Below are 24,866 nucleotides of genomic sequence, written 5' to 3' on the forward strand. Positions count from 1 at the left end.
ATACTCGAAATCTAAGTTTTCACTATAACTGTTCAACTTCTATTGGCTTCAAATGGTTGGTTCAGAATGGAAATTTCGGGTTGTCACATCATATATATGATATTTAATACTTTACATATATAAGTATATGACATTAATTATAAAAATTGAAAGAAACCAAAAATTGACAAATTGTTAATATTTATTTCAAAAATACCACAAAATGACAAGTGTCAAAACTCATGAGAGATTAACATGTGGCAATAAAAACTTTCATTTATCAAGGAGGATACAATGCAAGAAGTTTATATTTGACTAAAATGAAAACTACAAGTTTAGCCAAAATATATACAAGTTAACTAAAAATTCTTCAAAGATTTCAACACTTCCAAATTTTATTTCCAAAATCTGATAATAGATTAACAAATATCCCTACACTCACAAAAATCAAATCCTAAATTATACACCAAAAATCTCAATAAAATGAAATAAAAGATTTTATATACAATTGCAAAAATCTATTTGTGTAGAAAATCCTTTTCCTACAACACCACACACAAAAGAACAGGAACATATTACGTGCACACTTATTCAACCTTGGAGAACACTCAAACACAAACACAAATCTATACTCAGACTCAACCAAGATCAAATCAAACACTTTCAAGACTATTTAAACAAAAAAAAAATTGCACTCAACATACTTTCTCCGTTTTCTCTTCGTTCTTTCGAGTTCCAGCCAAGAACTGTTGTTCATACGTTTTCCAGCCAGCAATAAGGGCAGCAACACCATTATTTTTCTCCTTCTCCACTGTCAAATACAACAAGCCAAACAACCATGAGTTATGTTCAAACAATCAAACCTATATCCCTTTCATTGTCATCAATTTTTCCAGGATAACCCAAACACAAATTCTTTCCTTTGATTACTATCAAGCAATCAAACAAAAACAAAAAGAAGAAAAAGAATTTTCTTTTACCTGTTGGCAAAGTTCACCGGAGAAGAAGAAACAGCAATCCACCAGCACCACCGAACCTCCTTTAATCATTGTTCTTTTTGATCTCTTGTTGCCAAAAAAAAAATAGGGGAGCTGCCAGAGCTGTCGCTGAGCGTCCCACCGCTCGCACCCTCATCTTCCCCTCCCGTCTAGCAAACCCACCGAACACCCGGTCATCGTCGCTGCTGCTGGTCGCGACGCCTCCCAGACCCCTTCGGACCTCTTTCCCCTTCGCTACTATCCAAGACAGAAGGCGAGCAGCCCCACTGCTTCGTCTCTTCCTTATCGTCCAAGGATCATAGTGGCCTTGCTGCTTCACCCATCTCCATCTTCGGCCTGGCCAACCCCGGAGGCACTCAGTTCCCTTCGCGAGATGACGACCTCCATCTGGCCTCGAAGCCGCTTCACGCTTCCTTCTCGTTATCTGATTTCATTGCTCCCGTATCCCCTTTTCTTTCAAGCCTGATCGGACGGGGCAAGTTAAAAGCCCTAATTTCTATTAAGTTTGATGAAATGACAACACTTCCCCTATTATTAAAACAATATTTCGAAATCAGTCCCAATCCCTAAATATTGGTTCCATTTATTCAAATACAACCCATTTTTGGTAATTGTTAACCAAAACAGTCCCATCTACTCAAGAAGTTACATACCAGCCCCTATAGTTTGTTCAAGTTACAAAACCAAGCCCTCCTTTGAATTATTTTAACCAAACCGGTCCTATTTTGGTTAAAATAAATTACCAAACAACCCCAATAGTTATATTTATTACGAAATGGACCTGAGAGTATTTTAAATTTCAATAATTGTGGATTTACAGTTTCTCACGTCAAGGTTCTCAAACAAACCAATTTCGAACAAATGGAACTAACGCTTCAAGGGTGAGTGCTTACGACCCATTTTTAATATTTTAATCATTTTTTTTTGGGGGGGGGGGGGGGGGGGGTAGGGGAGGGTGAATACATGTGCTAATACATTTTGGTTATACAAAAAAATTACCTTTTTATGCGAAAATACAATAAACAAAGTTTATAAAAATATTATTATTTAACAATTTACCATATTGTTAAAAATAAACTATTGAAAACTTTTCGTATACGTGTTATGATTATTTTATCGTGAAATATTCAGTTTACACAACAAATACTACATTATACAAAGTTTTATGATTTCTATGTGACATTGAATATTATAACAAGTACATTATGAAAGTTGGTAGTATTTAGTACACCATGTTTATACATGTACATATGTTCGTTAATTTGAAACATTCATTGTTATAAAAGCGAGTACATTATATATATATATATATATATATATATATATATGTCAAACATACTCGGCTTTTATAAACCTTATACAATGATATTCATTATGCATACTAACTTACCCACAAGTAAGTTAGGGCTAAGAGTTATTCACAAACTTTTTAGTTAATGGAATTTTAGTGAGACGATACGTTATTCATTAGCCGAGTTTAAATACTTAGCATACCCACGCAACTGTAATCGTTAATCTTCGGTACGAGATACATATGTATTAATCTATACGGGGTTGACATCCCCACCTGTGGTTGCTAGCTACAACCCTCGAATGATCAATCGAAGCAGGTGATAGGTGTCTACAATCTTTACTACAACGTCCAATGAAGCGTTGTAGTGGGTACATTCAGTCAGGTAGCTCGGTTATAGGACTCACTAAAAACATTAACTAGAACTTATTTCTCTCTCTCTCTCTCTCTCTCTCTCACTCACTACAACCATGGGCTTGGTTTCTTTCAAAACTATTTTTAAGTATGGAATTACTTAAGCAGAATAACAGTTTCGTTTTCAAGGATATTCAAAGGTTTATTACGAACACAATGTAAAGTATGGATTTACTTATACAAAAGATACATTTTGGCTTTCAATGATTTATTACAAACACAGATTAAAGTATAGATTTACTTATATAGATATACATTTTGGGCTTTTAAAGACTCGTTATAAACACTGTTTTATCTATCGTTATACATACAAAGATAATAACTTTTGGACTTTTTAAAAGTATTACAGCGGTTAATAGAGATCTTGTAACGCTCACCAACCTTGTGTTGACCCTCAAAATTACATGTATTCTCAGGAAATCACTAAACATACATTCAAGACAGATTAGATTACAGATGACCTAGTTTACTTACTCTTGTATTATATGCCTATCATTTAAGGCAATTCATGTATTATTATTATTTGTAAAAACCTTGTATTCAAAAACCAAGATGGAACGTGAATGATATTTTGTTTATTGTTGTACTTGTGCTATATATTTAATTTGCATGTGATCCATGAAATTAGTCGCATGGCCCGACTTGTTACGTTGCCTCGGCCGGGGGAGTGATAGATTGGTATCAGAGCTAAATTGGCTATAGTGAACTCGTATCCACGAAAGAGGAATGCAACTATAGAAACTGGCTTCAAATAATAGTATTATTAATATTAATTACACTTCTTCTTGGCTACTTACGGTATGAGGAATCTGGTTTGAAATGCCGCTTGGGTTGTTAGATTTAAGAATGGTTTAATTGCTAAAATGGTACTACCCTCCGACGTTTCCTGTCTGGCCCTCGTTTGTGTTTGGTAGTCTTGGAGTACAAAACAAAATTTAAAAATACTACAAACCCTACCAACAATAGTATATAAGAGTTATATATACTCTGACCCATGATGAGAACACTTAATAAAATTCTAACATGCCTCCAACTAAGACTACCAACTCAAACCTTTAGGTCAAACGCCTCAATTAAGATTAGTACCGTACATAAAGCATACCATAAATAAACTTGGAACATATGCCTATGTTATTTATGGTTGGGCCGGTGAACAACCAACATTGAGCAAAGAGTTTGACAAACTAAATTGGTTGAAAGTTTTAGAGATTGAAGGATGTTCTCAAGATTCGCTACAGAAACCTAATACTTTAGAAACCTAATATGAAACCCAAAACAACCTATACATTTAAAATACTTAAAAATATGGGATAGCATTCAGATTTTCCTAGTTTGCCCAAACACAAAGAAGAACAATGAACGAACAACTCTGCTACTGTTGTAACAGAGAGACCCATAGTCCCCAACTAATCATTCAGTAATGTCTAAACTTCTTTCTCTATTATTTGAAATCGGTAGGATTCCATTTCTCTCTCTATAATTTGCAAATCTGTAGGATTTGTAGAATCACTCACTCTCTATAATTAGGAAATTGGTAGGATTTGTGGAATTGATCAGTCTCTATAATTTGAAACATCACCATTAAAGGATCGGATGTGATTTCTTACATTTCCCAATTTAACAACCTCACAAACCTTTGCCCATGAATGGTCAACATGGAGACTGAAAGGTACATTTGGGTAATAGCGTTACTAGTTCCAGGTCCGATTACTACATCCATACCCATTACCTTTAATAGTGCTAAGCAATTGGCCTATCAATTGATTGCGCAATATACCCTTCAGGGTACTATAACTCTACAAACTGAAAAGAATCCGGTTGAGAGTATAAAAAGGAAGTTCCACGGCAAGTCAAAGGGAAACTTCAAGCATCGTAAACCCAATCCAGAACATACGATTATGTACACTGTAATCACAAACACTCCCACTCAATCAAAACCCTACTCTAGGACTTTACCCCACTATACAAAGTGTAATTTTCACCGTGTCGAAAATTACATGGTCTGCAACATCCATAAACTAAGAGGTCACACCTCTAAGTTTTGCAGAATGGCCATGAATAACCACGTATTTCACGTCAACCTAATGCCTATGACTATTGGATGTTTCAATGTAATCATCGGAATGGATTGGTTATCACTTCATCAAACAGGGATTTTATGTCACGAAAAATCCATCTGAATACCTTTACCCAACAATGAAGCTCTCATGATTTACGGAGACAAATCAAGAAATAATCTATGAGTCATCTCTTGCATGACGGCGGGAAAGTGTTTACAGAAGAGATGCTTCACTTTCTTGGCCTACGTGGTGGATATGCAAGCCAAGAGTATGGAAATCAAAGACATACTGCAAGTGTGCGATTACCAATAATTATTTCTTGGAGTATCTCTAGTCAGACACGTCGAATTCCGAACCGACCTAATCCCGAGTGCAACACCAGTTGCAAGATCTCCTTATTGTCTAGCTCCATCGGAAATGCAAGAACTATCCATTCAACTCCAAGAACTTCTTGACAAAGGCTTTATTCAGCCAAGCTTCTCTCCATGAGGAGCTCCGATATTGTTGTCAAATAGAAGGATGTATCGTTTAGGATATGCATCGACTATCGAGAGTTGACCAAACTCGCCATCAAAAACCGATATCCACTCCCGAGGATCGATGACCTGTTCGACCAGTAAACAGATGTCGTTACTACTCAAAGATCAATCTAAGATTCGGCTACCATCAACTTAGAGTCCAAGAAGTAGACATTCCAAAGCCAACAATCAGGACTCGGTATAGTGACTACTAGTTTCTAGTTATTCCATTCGTATTAACCAACAACACCAAACAAAGTACGCCAATTCCTAGGGCTTGCAGACTATTAGCAGAGATTCACCAAGAACTTCTCCAAAATAGCCAATCCTTTCACAGCACTAACCCAGAAAGACACAAAGTTCGATTAGGGAGTCAGCCAAGAGTATGCCTTCCAAAAATTAAAACAATTGTTGTGAAGTGCACCAATTTTGTCTCTCCCACAAGGAACAAAAGACTTTGTAGTAGTCTGCGACGCCTCTCATCAAGGTTTGGGATGCGTGCTGATACAGAAAGAACAAATTCGTTGCATACGTATCAGACAATTTAATCCAAGCAAGACCAACTACACTACCTATGACTTAGAGTTGGAGTTGTAGTGGTTGCTTTAAAGATATTGAGGCACTACCTGTACGGAACAAAGTGTGTCATGTTTGTCGACCACAAAAGCCTCCAGCACGTGTTCGGCCAGAAAGAGCTCAACATGAGACCCCGATGATGCGTTGAATTGCTAAATGATTACAAATGCGAAATTCTTTACCATCCTGGTAAGTAAATGTCATAGTAGACACTTTAACCAGGAAAGAAAAAGCAAAGCCATTTAGTGTTAAAAGCTCTACCCCTACCCTTCCACTCCAATCTCACCATCCAAATTCGAGATGCTCAGCAGGAAGCACACAAACTCAAGAATATTATGAAGGAAAAACCTGTGAGATATGGACAAACAGTTCGACATCAAGGAAGACAGAACATAATATTTCATGAACCAAATTTGGACGCCAATGTTTAATGAAGTCAAAAGTCTAATTTTAAATGAAACTCATAAGTTGAGATATTGAATACAACCTGGATCAGGTAAGATGTATCTCGATCTTAAAAAGTTACACTGGTGGCCCGACATGAAGGCAAATATTGCCACCTATAACAGTAAGTGCTTGACTTACTCCAAAGTCAAGCAGAGTACCAAAAGCTATTTGGTCTACTACACAACTGTTGATTCTAAAATAGAAATTTCATATTCACTTACCACTTGTCAAGTTTCCATATGAAAATAGTTAACACAATAATATAAAGGTCACTCCATTCGAGGCCTTGAACGGACGTAGATGTCGTTCTCCAATATTCTGGGCAGAAGTTGGAGATACTCAACTGGATAAAAGGCATGATGGAGATACTTCACTGACTAGCCTTGAGATCATTGATGAAACAATAGAGAAGATCGTTCAAATAAAGGAACATTTAAATGTCACACGTAGCCGACAGAAAAACTAGACTGACACAAGATGCAAACCATTAGAATTCAAAAACAAGAGACTATGTCCTACAAAAGGTCGCAATATAAAAAGGTGTCACTGGATGTGGAAAACGAGGCAAAGCTAAATCCCGTTACATGGGACCTATTGAAATCCTGGCATTGATTGGTCTGGTGGCTTAGAAACCCGAATTACCTTAAGAACTCAACAAAGTTCATGACACCTCCCATGTATATAATCTCAAAAGTGTCTCTCTAATGAGAACCTTGTCTTTCCTCTCGATAAGATCTAAGTCAACACTAAACTTCACTTCATGAAGGAGCCAGTGGAAATTGTGGATCAAGAAATCAAAAGCCTCAAAACAAATATGTATAACTATAGTAAACGTTCAATGAAAATCTCGTAGAGAGCCAAAGTTTACTTGGAACGTGAGGATCAAATGAAACAAAAGTATCTGCAATTTTTCAACGGTGCTCCCTCCACTACTGAAATGAAATACTATTAGAACAAAATGATAGTGGAACAAAATATTCTAGAAAATAATAATTTCAGGACGAAATTCCCTTAACAGGGGGGGGGGGGTAATGTGACATCCTAACTTTAGGTTAAAAACTCTGAACGGTCAAGTTCACAGTAAATCTCTTTGTAGTTTGACTCATTGAGTTTTAGCGCATCTAATATAACATAAATAAGTTATTTAAACTATTATAAGATATCGGACGGTATCTTACTTCCAAATATCTAATTTGGCAAACAAATCAAACAGGTAAAACGACAACCAGAAAAATGCATCTGAAAAACTGAGATTTCGTAATAAGTCGTTGTGAGAAAAACAAACACTGTAGTCACGTAGTATGTGTTTCCCTAATTCTGAAAATATAAAGAACGTCCAAAACAGAGTTCGTATGCAAAAGATACAACCGTTTTAAGAATCTGAAACAAGTATTTTCTTAAAACCACTAAAACTGTTTCTCTACGTTGATGGACTTGCACACCTCAAATGGAAATTTTGAAAGCCTTTTTGGACTCAATCTATAGTCTAATATTTAATTTCACAATTGAGATATTTATAACAAAAATATTTACAAAAGTTGAGAAATTGGACGCTCCGGGTCCGATTAAACGCGAATCTATCGATGGGTGCCATCAAAAAAATTTCCCGACGTCGAGTATTGGACACAAGAATCAAGGTATACATCACAATAAATAAATATATACAAAAATATATTGTATTTATTATTGTGAATGTGTTTATAAGATATGTATTCACTACTAGAAAAAGACCCTTTTACGACGCGTAATCCATGATAGTCGGTGATTTATGTTACGCAAAAGAGAGTCTCCTTAAAATGGTGTCCTCTCATCAAAAAATTTAAGCATTTAGGTAACGCATTATTGCGTGCCCTTAAATTAGTGTCTTATAGAAAAAAATCAAAAACACAGAGGGCGCTTTATATTAAATGTGCGTCCTCTATAACCGTCGCCTTTTAATTTTAATGAGACGCGGGCTTGTTTCAAAAATCGAGGTATCTGCTAAAATATATAGGGCTTTTCAAACAAAGATTAAAACACTCACTGATCATCACTCAATACACTCTCTACAATCGATTGTCGACTCGCCTTGCAGACAACATCCCTCCGACGATGTTAGGTTACTTTTCTTCCGGCTGACTTCGCCTTGCGACGAGCTTGGGCTCTCCTGCCATCGTTGGAGATTGTTTAATTTTACGTGCCCTAGGTATGATTAAGGTATTGGAGAAGTCACTTGAACTTGGTGTTCCTGCTTAAACGATTCAGGAAAAGTTAACTTCCCCGGTTGGCCAGAGAACCAAGTAACAGAAGAGCCAAAACAGAAGAAAGTCGATAAGGGGAAGAAGCCCCTGGTATCCATGAAATCGATGACAAATTGAACACAACCCGGGGTTTCTCACCTTCTGAAACTTCTCAAGTTGAACACAAGGTAACATTTCAACAAAACCTTTTCTCTGTAGACATCACAACTTCATCTTTAACCTAGGTTTTTCATATGTGATGAACTTGGGGTTTCAGTTCCTTCATGTATGATTTTACTTTACAGTGTCGGAGCATGTTCATCTGTACATGTGGTATATATAGTAAATTGAGATAAATTGAAAGTGTCCCGAGTGTTTCCCTTTCATAATTTGATTTCTCCTATTCATAATTGCACTTTTTTCAACAATGTAACGCTTGTAGATCCGGGCTAGTCAATTTAGAGGCAATAGGGGTCGAAAACGACTTTTCGACGAAAGATTATTTAGAATAAATAATCTTAACCAAGTTGTAGAATATGTCACGAGGTTTCCGTACATATAAAGAACGCCGAAATCCGAGTTATAACGAAGAAGTTATGACCCGTCGAAGTTTCGCGACGGAACCGGCACGACACCGGGAAGCGTAAATAGTGAATTTACGATAGAGCAAGATTTAGCCTTATCACTCTAAACGAAATTCGTAGAATATGTTAAACTAAGAACATCGATAAAAAGAACGCCCAAATCTGACTTCGTATGAAGAAGTTATGATTTTTCAAAGTTTCGGACTAGCAGTGTACAGCCCGAAATTCGAATATTAGATCGAGCGGTTTTTAGCCGACACAACCTGAACAAGAATCGAAGATCTCATTAAGAGTAGCGTAACGAGAAATAGATGGGCGAAAACGAATGTCGGATGAAGAAGTTATGAGGATTTAACGGACCAATCCTGTCCCGGCCTGTTAATAATATAAAATTAAAAATCAAGCCAAAATTAGCCGACGGAGTCTAAACGAGAGTTGTAGAGTACATTCCCATCTTCGCGTCGATATAAAGAACGTCGAAAACGGAGCTCGTATGCGAAGGTTACGAATTTTTAAAGTTTATAGTCAAATTTGCGATGCCTGTTGCTCTATTGATGACGTGGCAAAATCCTGACCGTCGCTTGCTGAACACGGAGTCGCTTCGGATGATGACACGTCGCCCTCGCTACGCCCAGCGTCTGAGCTCAGAACGCGCCACGTACGAAGGGTCTTCATGTGGTCCGAGAACAGGGCGCGTTGCACCATGCGAAGCTTGCCACCTGGAGGTATGATCCGAAGCTACGCCCCGCGTAGCTGCTGAACGCCCAACGTACCACCGAGGCTTCGCGCCTATAAAAGGCATGCGAAGTTGCCCGGATTTCACACACCTTTCCACCTTCTTTCTCTCACTAGTTTCTCTCTCTAGCTCCTCTAAACCCCCCTAAACCCTAGATAAACCCCCTAGCACCCTAAGGAAGCCCCGAGGCTCCCGGAGTCCTGAGAAAAAGGAGTCTTTCGGTTTTGAAACGCTGCTCCAATTAAGTTCCAGTTTTCGATAAAATTTGCTGTAAGTGTGCTACGCTTACGCAATTTTTAATATAGCTTTCAAATAATTATAGGAATGTTATTAGGTCCTTAAAATAATTATTTGGGCTATTATTATGAGTTATATTGAGTGTTATTAACGCTTATATAATAATAATAATAATAATAATAATAATAATAATAATAATAATAATAATAATAATAATAATAATAATAATAATAGCCAGACTAATTAATTTGTCGCAGTTATCGTTAGACTAAACCCTAGTGGTATTGGTACTAGGTTTTATCGAAGGAAATTGTTTTGAGAGTATCGAAGCGCTGTCCGAGTGCTGAGTCATCACCTTTCAGGTGAGTGCATGGTCCCCTTCAACTTACACATAGATATGAAGTATTTACTACGTGCTATGTGTGCATATTGTCTGTTTACTTGCTGTCTATGTTCGGTGAACGATTTTATACATGTTTTAAATGGTTTAAACTGTATATGTATTTTATATCTACGAAAATGTTGGGTAATACACGGGTAGATGTAATAGATGAACTATGAGTTGGATGATGAGTTGAGAGGTGAAATAGACCGTAGGGTGAGGGTGAGAGGTGGACGATGTGAGAAGCCAGTTTCCCAAATGATGGCCCCGTCATTTAGCAGAGTATGGATGACAACCACGGTCTATTCTAGACAATCCAGTGGAACACTAGCAGGCTCGCAACCTGTAGGTGTTGTGAACGACGCGTTCACTGGTGTACTCTAAAAACCCATTGATATGTATTGCGAGTGGACTCTCGAAAACGATACTGTCAATAATATTTTGGCAGAAGCGCCTAAAGGACTCTACCGGCAGAAGCACCTAATAGAGAACCTCATAACCCCAGCAGATGCGCCCCATAGAGAATGTCACAATTTTGGCAACTGCGCCCTAGTGACAGAATTAGTAGTTGTGTTTGACAGATGGGTCATTTACAACGATGGAATTCGTACCTATTCCTTAGGATACTCCTTAGGAATAGATGAACGAGAAATAGTTGATTCTTAGGGTAGACCCTAAGGATAAAGAAGATAATGGGGATGGATAATTAGGTTGATTATTTGATTGTTTAAACATAATAATTATATTATTGTGGGTTGAAAACCCTATGTACTCACCAGGTTTCCCAACCTGACCCACTCAGTTTATTTATATCACAGGTGACGATATGAAGTGACATTACACCGAGAGATTTAAAGAGATGTAGATCACTAGTGTAAATAATTGTAAGTTCTGTTTATGCTTATGTTTCTGTATTAACGATGACATCCCAAACATTTTAAAATGAAATAAATACGTTTTTTCGAAAATGTTTTAATAACGTATTTATCATGTTTTTCTGGGAACAAATTCCGCAACATTTTTATTAAAAGAAGTACTCTGATTTTTATAAAGCATATACAAAATCGGTCTTTTCTGGCCGTGAAAATGGGGATGTCACAGTTGGTATCAGAGCATTAGTTTAAGCGAACTAGGAATATGGATTTATTTCTAGACTTAAACTTAGAATGCTAAGCGATGATTGTGAGGTGTGAGCACTAGATTATTTTAGGAATTGTGCCTAAAATGCTTTTATGTGCTAAATACTTGTGCCTGATATGTTGTTATTTGTTCGGATTTATGGTTTGTTGCCGACCGGATCTAGAAACCTTATGTGTTTAGGATTCTAAGCATTTAACTACGATATTAGAACTAACATATAAACGTTTCAGAGTGATAAGGATGATTTAACCGTCAATCCTAAGTAAAGGTCTAGATTCACCTTATTCGGTGTATAGATCAAGATGGCAAGAACCCGTAGCGGAAACGTGAATGCAAATGGGAACTGAAACCAACCCCCAGTGATTGAGCAAATACCAGTTGTGGTAGCCGCTGCTGAGCCAATAACGATGGCCGGAGTGCAAGCAATGATCCAGGCGATGTTGGATCGTCAAATGGAGGAAACCAGACGTTTGCTCCAGAAAAATCGAGAGGAAGCAACTATTTAGATCGAATGGCCTGAGTTGAATGAAGGGCAGACTGAGGAGGAGAACTACAGTGGGACTGTTGGTCAAGTCAACCCACCAATAGTTCGACAAAACAACCAAGATGACGAAGTCGAGAGGAATGGATGCAAGTACAAGGATTTTATGACTTGCAAGCCATTGACTTTCACTGGAAAGGAGGATCCGATCGGGGTCATGGATTGGATCACGGAGATGGAATTAGCTTTCATGACGTGCGGTTGCAAGGGAAAACAACAGACCACATTTGCAGTGCGTCAGTTTCGAGGAGGCGCTGTATGTTGGTGGAATACCTTAGGGAAGACTCTGAGCCCCAATGAGCCCCTGCAACTGACATGGCCAGAATTTCTGGTGCAATTCAAACGTTGGTACTGCTTAGCCCAAAATCTGCTCGATCTAGAAAACCAATTCCTTACTTTGAAGAAAGGAAGCATGTATGTTGATGAATACACCAACAACTTCACAGAGAAGATGGAGTTTGCCTTATGTCTTGTTCCGGATGAGCTGACGAAAGTTGACAAGTACGCAAAAGGACTTCCATGGGAGTACGCGGTGCCAGTGCGTCAGGCACCTACTTTGGAGGCAGCTATCTGGGCTGCCAAGTCGGTTGAGGAGATGATCAAGGGAAGAGCCGCCAACAAGACCGAGGTTGGCGAAAAGAGGAAGTTTGAGGGGTCTACAAAGCCCGATGAGAGAAGCAAGACCAGTAGCAGGAAGTTTAGAGGAGGGAGTGAAGAAAGATGGTGCGAGAAGTGCAAAAAGAAACACTCTGGAAAATACGGTGAGGAGGTGACTTGTTTCAAGTGTGGGAAGCATGGGCATTGTGCCAACGAGTGTAAATTCAACAAAAGGGTGTGTTACGAATGTAACGAGGAAGGGCACTTCAAGCAAGATTGCCCAAAGAGAGAAGGGGCTACAAAGTCAAATGTGCCGCCAAAGCCAAAGGCAAGAGCATTTCAAATGGTCCTTGAAGAAGTAGCTGACGATGCAAGGAATCAGGAGTAAGGATGGATATATAGAGATCGAGTTATGAAGAAGCCATATAGATAGTGCCATATGATGTAGCCTATTAGAGGCATAATCTAGGGTGAACTTGAACACCCATGTAATCGTTTCAAGTAATAAAATAAAACCTTCGTTTTGTTATCTGATGTGTTGAATGATTGTGTGATTTGCTGCATGGTGACTTGGGAAACTGCGAGACAATACTTGGGACGAGTATGAGTAGGTGTGAATGGTAGTAGAGGCCTATACTACCGGAAGCACAGGACTCACACTTGGATCATGGAAAGTTACAAGGTTACCAAGAAGCTAGTAATTGATTTCGTTTTATTCAAGAAGCTAGTAATCCAAACAAGACCAACTACACTACCCATGACTTAGAGTTGGGAGTTGTAGTGGTTGCCTTGAAGATTCTGAGGCACTACTTGTACGAAACAAAGTGTGTTGTGTTCACCAACCACAAAGTCCTCCAACACATAGCTCAACATGAGACCACGAAGATGGGACAAATTGCTAAATGATTTCGAATGCAAAATCCGTTAGCAACCGGGTGAAGAAAATGTCGTAGTAGATGCTTTAACCAGGAAAGAACAAGAAAATCCATTTAGTGCGAAGGCTATAACCCTACCCTTCCACAACAATATCACCATACAAATTTGAGATGCTCAGCGGGAAGCACACAAACTCGAGAATATTGTGAAAGAAAACCTGTGAGGTATGGACAAACTGTTTGACCTCAAGGAAGACATAACATAATATTTCATGAACCAAATTTGGACCCCAAAGTTTGATGAATTCAGGAGTCTAATTTCAAATGAAACTCATAAGTCGAGATATTCAATACAGCCTGGATCAGATAAGATGTATCTCGATCTTAAAGAGTTGTATTGGTGGCCCAACATGAAGGCAGAGATTGCCACCTATAACAGTATGTGCTTGACTTACTCCAAAGTCAAGTAGAGTACCAAAAACTATTTGGTATACTACACAACTATTGATTCCGAAATAGAAATGTGATATTCACTTACCACTAGTCAAGTTTCCATACAAAAATAGTTAACACACTAACATAAAGGCCGCTACATTTGAGGCCTTGTACGGACGTAGATGTTGTTCTCTGATATGATGGGCAGAAGTTGGACTTACTCAACTGGATAAAGACATGCTCGAGATACTTCAATCACTAGCCCTGTCAAATAAAGGAACAATTAAATGCCATACGTAGCCATCAGAAAAGCTACGCTGACACAAGACGCAAACTGTAACAACCTGAAATTTCTATCTAGTAAAGCCAATAATTTCAATCAAATGTCAAACTTGTTTCTACTATTTTTTAGCATTGTTAAGGGTCTATTTGACTGTTCTAAGCCTAGTACATTCAAGGATTCGGTGTAGGGACATGTTAGCTAAAGTTCATTGGGTTGCAATCGAGCCGGAAACTCCATCACAAGGAGTTTACGGCTGCAAACTAGATTTTACGACCGTAAACTGTAGGCAGTCGTGAACCCCTCCCCTTATGTATCTATTTCCCTTCATTTCTCCATCATTCCTCACATCTTCAAGGATGAAATTCATTTTTCTTTCAAGTATCATCAAGAACACTTCCATTTCTCTTCAATATTGTAAGTGATTCTTCCATTGTTTCTTGATATCCTTCTTGATCATGTGAAACCCTTTGATTTCATCCACGAATTCAACTCTTTTGGGTTAGATCTTCAAATCATCATGCTTTTCACCAAGAACACCTACATGTTTTTTGGGCCGCAAAAACCCAAAAGACCTCCAGAGTGTGAGTATCTCTTATATCATCTAGTTATCCATAAGAAACACTTGATTCCTAGCCATGAAACAACCAATTAGTACATAATATTCAATAGTTTATGGTCGTAAACTCTTCCTTTGGTCATAAACTCTTCCTTTGGCCGTAAACACACTTTGTGTGGCCGTGAACTGCCTTTAATCAATCACATGAGATTGTAACACTTCATTTCAAGTGTTCCTGTAATGACCCAATTTTCACGTCCAAAAAATTTCTTTTTTTATTAAGTGATTTGCAAAACATTTGTAACAAAATATCATCCGATCATATCATTTAATAAAAACATGTCTCGTGTCTGAAAACCGAATCGTAAAAACATAATAATGTCAGGATACAAATCCCAGAATAACTCATAGTGCAAAAAACAATGTGTGTATGATGTGCCGCTACCGTGCCAACTCCTTCCCCTTAGCTGAAGAGGTACCTAAAACCAAAACTATAAACTATAAGCACGAAGCTTAGTGAGTTCCCCCATCGTACCACATACCATACAATCACATAACATACATACTGTCGGGCAATTTTGGGGTGCCCGACTTACCCATGCGGCCATTCTGGGGTGCCGTCCTACCCATGCGGCCATTCTGGGGTGCCGTCCTACCCGTGTCAAGCCATTCTGGGGTGCTGACTTGCCTGTCGGTCCTAACAACCGACCCTCGGGGACTATTCCACCCCCTACTGCTACTATCACATATATCATAACATAAACATATTATCAGACATATCGGGGGTGTCTGAACTACCCTTCGGTCCTAACAACCAATCTTGGGGACTATTCCCCTCCTACTACCACTATCACATATAACATATCATGCCAGCATATAAACATATCATCACATACCGTCAGACATATCTAGGGTGTCTGGCCTACCCTTCGGTCCTAACAACCAAACTCTACTACTATCAAATATAACATATCATGCCATCATATAACATATCATGTAGTAGCAAACCTAGATGATAACATGAAAACAATCATCTAACATACAACTCCTACTGGTGGGCCGGCATTGTGGCCATAGACCCACCGCTACTGGAAGGTAACTCACCTCGTAGTAGCTGCTGATCTATGCGGGAATCCTCTGACTGCTGTTGCTGCTGCTCTGGAAGTCCTCCGACTATAATTCCCACAAAACACTTAGTCATACACTGCTAACTGTTCTTAGGGTAAAATGACCATTTTACCCCTGACCAAGTCAAAGTCAAAGCCAAAGTCAACTTCAAGTTGACCCGACTCGCTGAGTTGGGCCGTCAACTCGCCGAGTCCCTCACCCTTTACTCGTCCTCATCAATAACCCCACTCGTCGAGTTGGGCCGTCAACTCAACAAGTTCTTCTCTCATATTAACACCACATGAAAGCTCATCCGACTTGCCGAGTTAATGAACAACTCATCGAGTTCACCTTCATCTGATGAACAATTTCTATCCTCGACTCGCCGTGTTGATGAACAACTCATCGAGTTCATCTTCATCCTTAAGAAGATTGCCTTGGACTCGCCGAGTCTGCTCATGCACTCGCCGAGTCCCATGAACTTCCAAAACAAAGGCTTAGTCTAGATCGTTGGGTCACTCCCCGGGACCCTCCCTAAAACCTTTCCTCACTCAACTGGGTCCTTTTGATCTTAACTGATATGGGACAGAAACCTTGGACTTGCCAAGTCCAAGAATGGACTCGTCGAGTCGGTCACATCTGCTCACTAAAACTTCGATTTCTGATGTACAACCCTTGATCTAAAGATAGATCTATGCTTCTACAATCGATCTAGCACGTAAAGTTACAACCTTTACGTGTTTTCATGGGACTTTGAGCTCAAAAGTTCCTAAAACAAGCTCTTACAATGCATGGGGCCTTCTTTGAGTGCAAAAGCCACTCCTTTCTGCCTTGTAACCCCTCTAAGGACCTAGATCTGAAACATTAACCCCCAACCATGCTTGCAAACATGGTTGGTGACCAAAAGGGCTTAGAAAAGCCCTAAAACTCCATAACATGGGATCTATCAAAAGAGAAAACAAGGTATAGACTTTATACCTTCTGAAAACTGCAAATGATGTTCAAAATTAGATCCCTCTAGCCTCCTCTTGATCCTTCAAGCTTTTCCTTCCTTCCTTTGATCACAAAAGCACCAAAATCACTCCAAATGCCTTAGATTGCTTTAATAACGGCTAGGGTTTGCTATGGGGGGTCTTCTGGGAGCAAATAGGACGAAGGAGGCTGAGTTAAGGTGTTTAAATAGGGTGCAAACCCTCGGATTAGGATTTTTGTCCAAACAGGGCCTACTCGCCGAGACCGGGACCCGACTCGTCGAGTTCACAGCTTAAACTCCATGTCTCATCCCGCTTCTACTCAGCGAGTTGGTCCTTCAACTCGCCAAGTCCAAGGCCAAAATGCAAAAAATTTTAAGGACTTAATAAAAGAGCATGTACCAAGAACCAGGTGTTACAAATCTTCCCCACTTATTTTAGACTTCGTCCTCGAAGTCTGCTGCGCGATCCTAAAATAGCTCGGGGTAATGCTCCATCATCTCGTCCACCCGCTCCCAAGTCCACTCCGACCCCTTATGGTGCTGCCATTGCACCTTCACGAGTTCCACTCTCTTGTTCCTCAGATCCTTCAACTTCCGGTCGAGGATTGTCACTGGTCACTCAATGTAGTTCAGGCTGCCATCAACCTAAATGTCCTCCAAGGGTACCACTGCTAAGGCGTCCACCAAGCACTTTTGCTGCTGAGAAACATGGAAAGTGTTGTGTATCTGACTGAGTTCGGCTGGCAAATCCAGCCTATATGCCACCTTGCCCACCTGGGCTATGACTCTGAACGGTCCAATGTACCTGGGGCCCAACTTGCCCCGTTTCCTGAATCGGAGAATGCCTTTCGATGGCGACACCTTCAGGAGAACCATATCCCCGACCTGGAATTCCAGGTCCGATCGATGCTTATCGGCATAGCTTTTCTGCCGGACCGAGCAGTCTGAAGCCTGCTCTGGACCTGCTGAATCTTCTCTGTCATCTTGAGCACTACCTCAGTGCTCCCCATCACCCTCTGGCCAACCTTGCCCCAATATATTGGGGTCATGCACTTCCTCCCATATAGCATCTCGAAGGGAGGACGATCAATGCTCGCGTGCTAAATATTGTTATAGGAGAACTCTGACAATGGAAGGTAGGTATCTCAACTACCCCCAAAGTCTAAAACACATGCTCGCAGCATATCCTACAGGGTCTGGATGGTCCGCTCGCTCTGACCATCCGTCTGCGGGTGAAAGGCGGTGCTAAAATGCAAACGAGTAGCCAACTCGTCATGAAACTTCTTCCAAAACCTGGAATTGAGCCGCACATCCCTGTCTGAAATCACAGAAATTGGCACACCATGCCACGCCACCACCTCCCGGATATAGATGTCAGCCAACTTCTCGGCCGAGATGCTCTCCTGAATCAGGATAAAATGGGCGCTCTTGGTCAATCGATCAACAATGACCCATATCGAATCTACTCCCCGTGCGGTCCTAGGAAGCTTTGTGACAAAATCCATCGTAATATCTTCCCATTTCCACAGCAGAACATCCAATGGCTGCATCTTGCCATGTGGCCTCTGGTGCTCGACCTTGACCTTCCTACAGGTCAAGCACCGCTCCACGTACCATGCTACATCCCGCTTCATGCAGTGCCACCAATAGTCCAGACGAAGATCCCTATACATCTTCGTCGCCCCGGGATGAATGGAGAATCGAGATTTGTGCGCCTCCTCCATTAGAACCGGGCGCACACCCCCGAGGTACGACACCCACACCCTACGATGTAGTTTCAGTAATCCTCGGCTGTCATAGTCGAAGGAGGAAACCTGCCCCACAATCCGCTCGCTCTTTCGATGTTCCTCCTTCATGGCGTCCTGCTGGGCCTCCCGAATCCGCTCCAACAGCGGAGTCACCACTGTCATCCTCAGGCAAATATCCCTGATTGACGCTGCCTTGCGGCTAAGCGCATCAGCCACCACATTGGCCTTCCCCGGGTGATAAAGGATCTCGCAATCGTAATCCTTTACCACGTCCATCCACCGACGCTGCCTCATGTTTAGATTCGGCTGATCCATTAGGTACCTCAAACTCTTATGGTCCGTGTAGATGGTACAGCGAACCCCATAGAGGTAATGATGCCAAATCTTAAGGCCGAATACAACAGCCCCCAACTCCAAATCATGCGTCGGGTAGTTTGCCTCGTGAGGCTTTAGATGCCTCGATGCGTAGGCGAAGACATGCCCTCTCTGCATCAATACTACGCCCAACCCTGAGATGGACACATCGCAGTACACAACAAAATCCTCCATGCCCTCTGGCAGGGCTAAGATTGGCACCTTGCACAATCTCTGTCTCAGTGTCTCGAACGCGGCCTGCTGCTCAGGCCCCTAAAGAAAGACCACGACCTTCCTTGTTAGCCTGGTCAGGGGTACGACTATCTTGTAGAAATCCTGGATGAATCTCCGATAGTAGCCGGCTAATCCTAGGAAACTCCGAATCTTAGATGGAGACTTCGGAACCTCCCATCTCATCACGCCCTCCACTTTGGCCGGGTCCACTGAAATCATGTTCTGGTTGACGAGATGCCCAAGGAACTGCACCTCGCGCAACCAGAACTCACACTTGGAGAACTTATCATACAAGTTCTCCCTCCTCAAAGTCTCCAAAACCTCTCGCAGATGCTCCTCGTGCTCCTCCTGCGTCTTGGAGTAAACCTAGAAATAATCAACAAACACTATCACAGACCGGTCTAACATCGGTCTACACACGCGGTTCATAAGGTCCATGAACATGGCAGGAGCATTAGTGAGCCCGAAGGGCATCACCACAAACTTGTAGTGGCCATAGCGCGTCCGAAACGCAGTCTTCTGTACATCCTCCTCTCTGACCCTCATTTGATGGTATCCTTAACGTAGATCAATCTTGGAGAACCAAGATGCTCCCTATAGCTGGTCAAAGAGGTTATCAATCCTCGGGAGTGGGTAACGGTTCTTCACCGTTACCTTGTTCAGCTCCCGATAATCTATACACATCCGATGCGACCCATCCTTCTTCCTCACACACAGAATCAGAGCTCCCCAGGGGAGAACTACTCGATCTAATGAATCCCTTGTCTAACAGCTCCTGCAGCGGTGTAGACAACTCCTGCATCTCAGGAGGAGCCAACCGATACAGTGCCTTGGCTATCGGAGCCGCGCCAGGGACTAGGTCGATCCTGAACTCCACCTGCCTCTCCGGAAGTATCCCTGGCAATTCCTCGGGGAATATATCCATAAAATCCTATAGCACAGGAACATCATCCACTGTCACCCTACCCGTCTCCCTGGTGTCCATGACATACGCGACATATCCTGCGCAACCCTGCTGAAGGTAACGCCTAACCCTCGCTGCTGAACATACCGCTGGTCCTTGCTGTGGCCTCTCGCCCTAAATTAGCAACTCTCCCCCACTTGGGGTTCTGATCCAAACCAGCTGTTGTGCGCAATCTATCACCGCCCCATTGGGGCTCAACCAATCCATGCCTATAATCACCTTGTTCCCTCTCAACGGAATAGGAACCAAGTCTACCAGATAACGCTCCTCGAATAATCTCAGCACACAGTCTCGGAATACCGTCGATGCTCGCACCGATCGGTCATCTGCAATCTCTACCTCTAAAGGGCAATCCAACATGCCCGAAGACTCAGGAAACTTCTTGTTAAGCGCAAGAGAGACAAATGATCGGGTAGCCCCCGAATAAAATAACACCTGAACTGGGATACCGTTCACATGGAACGATCCCGTCACCACATCGGGTGCAGAGCATGCCTCCTCGGTAGTCAACTGGAATGCCTGGCTCCTCACCACTGGAGCCTCTGCCATGCCCTGTCGGCCATCAGTGATCTGCAGGGTCGCTGGAGCTGGCGCCTTCACTGGCGCTGATGCTGTTGTCAACTGGGGGCAGTTGGCCTTCTTGTGGCCCCTCTGGTTGCAGTGGAAACATAGCAACTCAGACGTCTGAATAACCGGTGCAGGGGCAGTATAGTCCTTGCTGAAGTGCCCCGTCTTGCTGCACTTGTAGCAACCCGACGATCAAAATCTACACGCCCCCTCATGTGGCCTGCCGCATTTCTTGCAGCGGCCCGGTCCTGACTGGCCTTTCGGCCTACCATCTGATCCCTTGGGCTTCTTCCCCGAAGCCCCAGTCGTCTAACCCTCCTCAGTCTTCCTCTTCTGGACATGCTCCAAATTGATCTCCCTCTCCCTAGCCCTGGCAATTATGGAACCCAGGGTAAGGCAAGCTGAAAATCTAACATGCTCCCGAATGTCGGCTCACATCATGTTATGATAGTGTGTCCACTTCATGTCCTCATCTCCCGCATACTGGGGCACCAGCAATGCCCTCTCCCGGAATTTGGCGGTGATCTCCGCCATAGTCTCCGTACTTTGCCTCATGTCCAAAAACTCCCTGGCCAGCTGCTGAAGCTCTACCGCTGGCGCAAACTCTGCTCGGAACCGGGTCACAAAATCCGACCATGACATAGCCTCAACAGTTGAGGCTCCCAGAGAGTCACCAACCGACTCCCACCAATCCCTAGCCATGTCCCTCAAACATCGTGTGTCACACCCCCAAACCAAGGATGGCGGAAACGTCCGGGGGTGGAGGACTTCATGTATAGTATCATAACAACAAATGCAATAGTGATTTAAGCAAACACAACCAACATATATATAATTGAAAAAGTTACATCATTGTATGAATTACATGTTTCAAAATCAATTACAATATGTTGACAAAATATGAAATGTTTGACGCCTTAACGTCCCATCCTCAAAATGCTCTTGATTTCCTGTTTAGTGCTTTCCTGAGAATACAAGTTGTTTGAAAAAGTGTCAACACAAAGGTTGGTGAGTTCATAAGCTTTTGGCAGTAAGAGTTTGAAAATCGATCCTTGTAAAGAGATGTATGATACCAAGAAAAATCCAATATTTTCCTTATAAAAGTCATGTAGTCCTAAATTCCAGGACCGAAATAAATGATGCGTGGTCTTAAATACCAAGACTGAAAATGTACCATAATATCTGTAATTATTGTTATAAAGAGTGATTTTAAATTGACATAAAACCTCTTTTAATTTATGTAATCCATGTAAACTTATGTTGTTAGATCCCTATGTGAGCCGCTATAATCATACTAATGACCTGTATACACCTGCTACGACGTTTCTCAGGCGTCGCGAATATGAAAATGACACTTGTCACCCGCAGACCTACAGGTCCGGCTGTAGCTAGCAGCGAGGTGTGGGGTGTCAAACCCAATATAGATATATACACAACTATCACGTTCTCTCTCCAGGAGACTCTGATTATAACTAGCAGGAATTAGATTCCGTACTCGGACGTACGGACGAGAATGTCTCACAATTTAGGTTAACAAGTTTACGTGTGGTGCATAAGTGTAAAGTCTTTTCTTGTGGAAATAAAACCTTCCGAAATGTGTTTTTTGTGTTAATGGAAACATAAACCATACCTATTATAGTTTACCCCAAAACGTTTGTAGAGTATGAAAACTCTTTTATGAAAACGCTTTTGTAATGAATTCACATTTAACGTAATAAAAGTTCCCTTTTGTATAAATGTACCCTTCTGAAAATATATTTGTATTATGTATGTATCATAAACTATACCATTTATAGTTTATCAAAATAAGGGTAGAAATAGTAAAGTACATAAACTATACTTAACATAGTTTAATAATGCATTTGTATGTAATTGTGTACTTTAATTATAACACTTGGTTATTTCTATGTATTATCTAGTGAAATTTCATTTGCTAACGGGTGTATATCTAGATATGAATACAAAAAAAAAGTCACATACTATGATAACACATAATCACATAATGATATATACCTTGTTCAACATGTTACAAGGTGATATGAAATTTATTGTGTTTTTCAATTTATAACAATTTCTGTAACTGTTATTGGAAAATTTGTAGAAAAATCATAAAATGTCCAAATCAAGTTCTGTAACCTTTGAGAGTTTGGAAAATGAGTCTAATTGGTTCATAAATTTTTCCATAATTTTTAGGGACCTCTAACTTGTGTAACCAAGTCCATAATCACAGACTGGTCCGGATTGGTGTTTGAGATGATAGGCAGTTTTGTAAAAATCACCATAAATTGTAGTAAAATCATATGGAGATGTGCAAGTAGTCATTTTAAAGCTAAGAAGTGGAACTACTTGCACCTAAAACAGTTTTGAAAACTAAAATGTTTAAGTTCTCCAAAACAGTCCGTGAATGGGGTCCAACTTTTCTAATGTAGGCTGTTAGAAAAGTTTAGTTTTCTTGTTGTTTTACTTGTATTCCCCCCTCCCCCTAAAAACTTGAGAAAACATGAAAATGTAGGGGTATGAACTCACCTTAAGTGATTTCAGTAGATGATTGTTGAAGAATGGAAGTGTTTAACTCAAGAACACTTGGAGATGCCTTGAAGATTTTCTAGAATCTAGCATCATAGTTATGGAGTTTGTGTAAGCAATCAATGATTTGAGTAGAATGAAGGGCAATAATCACAAAGAGGATGAATTACACTTACCAAGAGTGGAAGAACACTTGATGATCAGTCTTGGGATCTTGAATTAGAGAGAAAAGTTGGAGTTAGATCTTTGGTGGAATGAGAGTAATTGAAAGAAAATGAGGAGAGAGGTTGAGTGACCACCCCTAAAAACGTGGGGATGGCTTGTGAGAGGGGTAAAAAGTACAAGGAAGTGACAAGGTATGGTGGGGAGGAGTGTGGGTTAAGCATGGAGTGGATATGGGGTTGCTTGTGTCATAGAATAAGGTAAAGTCAACAGTCTACCTTTGTAATTTACCTACTCTCTTTTGGATAAGGTTTTATCCTTAAAATGTGATTAAATCATTAATTTAGGGGTCTTATATGTTAAAATAAAGTTTTGGGTGAAAATCCCGTGTTAAAACAATTAAAAACGGGCCTAAAACGCAAATTTAATCGAAAACCGGGAGAGAAAGCATTCCCAGCGAGGCCTCTCGGTCCTGGGCCGAGGTTCGGTCCCTAGGCCGAGGTTCGGTCCTTGCTGGTGCCGAGTCGGAAGCGAGAGGTGCGAACCAGAGGCGAGAAGCGAAGGGCTTAGTCCGAGAGTTCGGTCCGAAGGGTCAAAAGCGAAGGTCAGAAGCGAGAGTGGTCAGACCCGAAATGTGCCGAACGTTCGGGTTCGGGTGAGGCATGCGAGGTTCGGGCCCGAGAGGACCTTTCGGGTTCGGTTAAGCAGCCTTCGGCTCAGAAGGGTTCGGTTCCTAAGAGGGGTTTCGGGTCCTAAGAGGGGTTTCGGCTCCTTAAGTCCGTTTTTCGCGTAGACTTCCGTTTTTGGGCTGTTTTCGCCAAATTCGAGGGTCGGGATGCCCCGAGTGATTGGAGAAAGTTGGGAGAGATTTCGAGAGATATTTGAGAGAGATTCCACATACTCAGAGAGATTTGGGAGAGATTTGACACACTTGGAGAGATTTCACATACAAAGAGATATTTGGGAGAGATTTCACTTTCTTAGAGAGATTTGGGAGAGATTTGACATTCTTGGAGAGATTTCTCATTCAGAGAGAGATTTGGGAGAGATTTCACATACTTAGAGAGATTTGGGAGAGATTTGACATTCTTGGAGAGATTTCACATAGAAAGAGATATTTGGGAGAGATTTCATATTCTTAGAGAGATTTGATATTCTTGGAGAGATTTCACATACAAAGAGATATTTGGGAGAGATTTCATATTCTTAGAGAGATTTGGGAGAGATTTGACATACTTAGAGAGATTTCACATACTTAGAGAGATTTTGGAGAGTTTTGACACTAAAGGGAGATAGAGTGAAAACGACTGAGAGTGGCTTCATGTGTGACAATAGTGAGTGTTTGGCTCCTCAATGCAAGGTC

The 24,866-nt window shown here is 41.1% G+C and overlaps 1 long non-coding RNA gene across 1 annotated transcript; it reads left to right on the forward strand.

Moving 5' to 3' along the window:
- The first annotated feature begins 1,424 nt into the window (after positions 1-1,424).
- Positions 1,425-3,260, forward strand: LOC145053724 (uncharacterized). The gene is made up of 2 exons (XR_013684595.1): positions 1,425-1,858; positions 3,024-3,260. It is a non-coding gene; the product is annotated as an uncharacterized LOC145053724 (long non-coding RNA).
- Positions 3,261-24,866: the final 21,606 nt, after the last annotated feature.

This window comes from Lactuca serriola, chromosome 5, assembly GCF_051521515.1.
Source record: "Lactuca serriola cultivar US96UC23 chromosome 5, Lser_US96UC23_V15, whole genome shotgun sequence".
NCBI lineage: Eukaryota > Viridiplantae > Streptophyta > Magnoliopsida > Asterales > Asteraceae > Lactuca > Lactuca serriola.